A 3,777-nucleotide genomic window follows, 5' to 3' on the forward strand; every position below is an offset into this window, starting at 1 on the left:
TGGCCCAATTAACCGAAACCGCCGGTTTCAACTATTTTTTATTTATATATATGGATGCTGTATTTTTAATGAAAATTTATTAAAAAGAATTGTGTTTGGAAGGATTTAAACCTAAGTCTTTTATGTAGGAACAAGAATCTTTGCCAATTAGACTACAATAAATTGTTATTCGTATGTGATAATTAATTAATCAATAATTTTCTTTTGATAAGATATTTCTTTTGAGTGTGATTTAAAAGTTAAAGGGAAAAAGTAAAAGTAATTCCGAACCTTAAATTGATGGTTCTTCTTGGGACTTTGACGTTCGTTAGAGGGGGATGAATAACGTCTCATCCAAATTGTTACTTCCTACACTTGTTAGTACATAGTGGAAAAATAAAATATAAATTAACAAGAAGAAAGTTAAACCCTATAAACAATAAAGAAAGACAACAAACCAAAACAAACACTAACACAAGACGTTTACTTGGTTCAGATATTAGAACTCCTACTCCACAGCTATCCGTAAGGTGAACAATCTCGATCCATCAGTGGATGACTATCCGGAAAACCTCCAGCTAGCTCGATCTCTTTATAGGTGGAGAAATCTTACCACAATAATCTTGATCACTCACACACGGATCACACACAGGAGCTTGAAAGACTACTAATAGGGGTTAACCACCTCTATTTCATCAACCATGCCCAAGCACCCCAAGCTCTATTAAATAGAGCTTGGGTGAAAACACCTAGATGTATTTCCCGCCACCAGTCGATTGGTAAAAACACTAGTTGACTGGTCGTAAGTGGAATTAGACCGTTACAGCCAATGACTCGATGTCTGTCGACTGATGAAAGTATCAGTCGACTGCTCCACATGGATTGAGCAAACAGAGACATTCTGTTCGCTACTAGTGTACTGATGAAAATATTAGTCGATTGCTATAGTAATTGTTACAGTACTACTACGATAATTGCTACAGTACTGCTATAGTAAAATCCTAAACCTAGGATTTTAACTCCCGAGTACATTCACTCAACACTCGTCCTTGCCCAACTAACCTAGACCAAGCCTTTTATCCTTCTACATCAGCCTTGTGCCCCTCGGATGCTTCACCATCCTTCACGCCTTGTCTTCAAGAGCTTCCTTTGGCCTTGTCATTGTTGTCAGGTCTTCCTTTGCCAAGAGGTTGCGCCTCTGAGACTTCAACATTTTTCAAGTCACACTTGGACTTACGTTGCCAAAACTACATACTTGGACTTACACCGCCAAGACTCCTCTTGGACTTACACCGCCAAGACTCCTCTTGGACTTGTCTCTTTTGCCAAGATCACACTTGGACTTTCCTTGTTGTACCTATATCTTGCACACTCACAATGCATATCAAATACAATAATAAATCTAACTTAAATCTTTGTCTAAACATCAAAATCTATGGCACCTAGATTGCTCTAATAATCTTCCCCTTTTTAGTTTAGAGTGTGTTTTTGTGGTTTGCTTGTCTTCATTCTTCATGTTTTAGTTTAGTTTTCTATTTGTTAGTGTGTTTTGTTTTCCACTACATACTAACAAGTGTAGGAAGTGACGATTTAAGTGAGACGCTATTCACCCCTCTAGCGAACGTCAAGGTCCTAATAAGTGGTATCAAAGCAGGTCACTCTTCTATGGACTAATCGCCGAGGGAGCAAAGTGCTAGAGGAAGATTGAGTCCGAAGGACCTCTTAGATGAGATATTCGGATCCCACCTCCATACGAGAAGGATGATTTCGAGTATTAGAGGAAGTGGTTGGAGATTTGGTTCCAAATGGATTGGAACCATTGGATGGCATTGGAGGAGCCATTTAAGAATCCAACCGACAAGAAGAGAAAACGCCTCCGGCCTCGGTATTAGACCGAGGAGCAAAGGGAGCAATTGGAGACAGATAAGGAGATAATGAAAATTCTATTGAATTCATTACCTCCTAATATGGTATTGAATGTAGGTGAGTACAAGAGTACTCATGAGCTCTTGAGCAAGGTGATTGTGCTCCATGAAGATACCACACAATTCCAAGGAGTGGAGGAATCCAAGGAGAAGGGTTCATTGGTCCAAGGGAAGGACCAATTAGATGTTGGCACGTGTTGTTGGATCGATTACGTACGTGAGAGGGGGGGGGGGGTGAATCACGTGATTTTCAAAACTTTGTTTTCTATTTTAAAATTAAAGTACTAATGCAGTGGAAAAGAAAAATAGAAACCAAAAGGACAATTAAGTGAAATAAAATAGACACGGTCAGTTTACTTAGTTCGGAGCCTTCAGCAACTCCTACTCCAAGACCCAAGTCCCGCGGATATATCGACGGGTAATCCACTAAAAACCTTTTTCGGTACCTCTAGAAAAGAGAATCCACTACAACAAAAATATTAAAAGACAACGGTTAAAAATCGTTATCGTAGGCCCTTTAAAACCGTTGTAATTGGCAGTGTTGTTAAAAGTGGGGGGCTCCGACAACGGTTTTAAACCGTTGTCTTTAAATGAAAAGACAACAGTTTTGCAATGATTTTAAATCATTGTCTTTGAATGAAAAGACAACGGTTTAAAATCGTTGTTATTTAGAGCATTTTTCTGCCAGTTACAACCATTTTTGGGGCTACGACAACGGTTTTTAACCGTTATCTTTGAGGATGATAGACAACAATAACGGTTTTAAACCATTGTCTTTTAAATTATCATCTTTTAATACCAATATATCATATTTCAATTTAAAATATAATAAAGAATCATAATCAAGAAAGAATATTCCCCACATCAATATCATTCAAAATGTTAGTTATACAAGAATTATAATCACAAAAGAAGAAACATATCTCATGTTCAAATAAAATTTATCCCAATACAAATAACAAATAAACTCTATTTACAACTAATAAACAATAGCCAAAAGACTATTTTATGATGATTCAGTCACTGCCTATTTCATGATCTGAACCGCTACGGCAAAGTTCTTCTAGTTGAGCTGGATCTCTACCCTGCTAGCTGTTGCAGCTACAGGATGCTGATTCCCTATCAAGTGCTACCTCAGTTTGAGTACGACTCATGGTGGCTTGGCTGGAAGATTCCTTTAATTCGAGAGTCTGCATGGGGTGGATGACTGAATCATCATGGTTCAATGTCAAGTGAGGCGTGGAACCATGACCATTTGGATTTTCCATCGAGGGCAGTAACCATCTCATCCAATCCTCTCATCTTCTAATTTTCTCTACTTGTAGATGATTGCAGGAACATGTTTTGAAGAAAAATACCAAGATGAATTATTTAAGAAACATAGCTGATAAGAGTAGAATCAAGAGGGGAAAAGATGGGGGTAAAGTACTTGTATTTCAAGTTCTGTCGAATCTCTTAGAGCATTCAATATCACCGTTGTTCTCGTGGTCACCCTTTTGACCTGCATATATTGTGATGTGTTAGGAAGTAGAGGCAGTTAAATTTTTTGAACAAGGAATTACTCCTCATATCCATAATCACATGGATTACTCACCATGTTAAAGGTAGCAATCAATGAGACGGGAACCCAACCTTGATCATCCATCTTGCCACGAAGAAAAATGTCCTTACAGAGATTATCTACGCTGCAGCAGAAATAATTTAAATTATTAACTGCCTGAAAAAAAATACTTTACAGATATTAAGGTACCTAAAATAGTATTCAATATTTGTCGCTTCAATCTCAGTTTCTGATTGTCAACCAGAGAACGAATCCTAATTGTGGAAGGATAAAATCCGTTGTCTTTTAATAGTTTTTAACAGTGGGGAAATT

Source organism: Zingiber officinale, chromosome 1B (genome assembly GCF_018446385.1).
Source record: "Zingiber officinale cultivar Zhangliang chromosome 1B, Zo_v1.1, whole genome shotgun sequence".
NCBI lineage: Eukaryota > Viridiplantae > Streptophyta > Magnoliopsida > Zingiberales > Zingiberaceae > Zingiber > Zingiber officinale.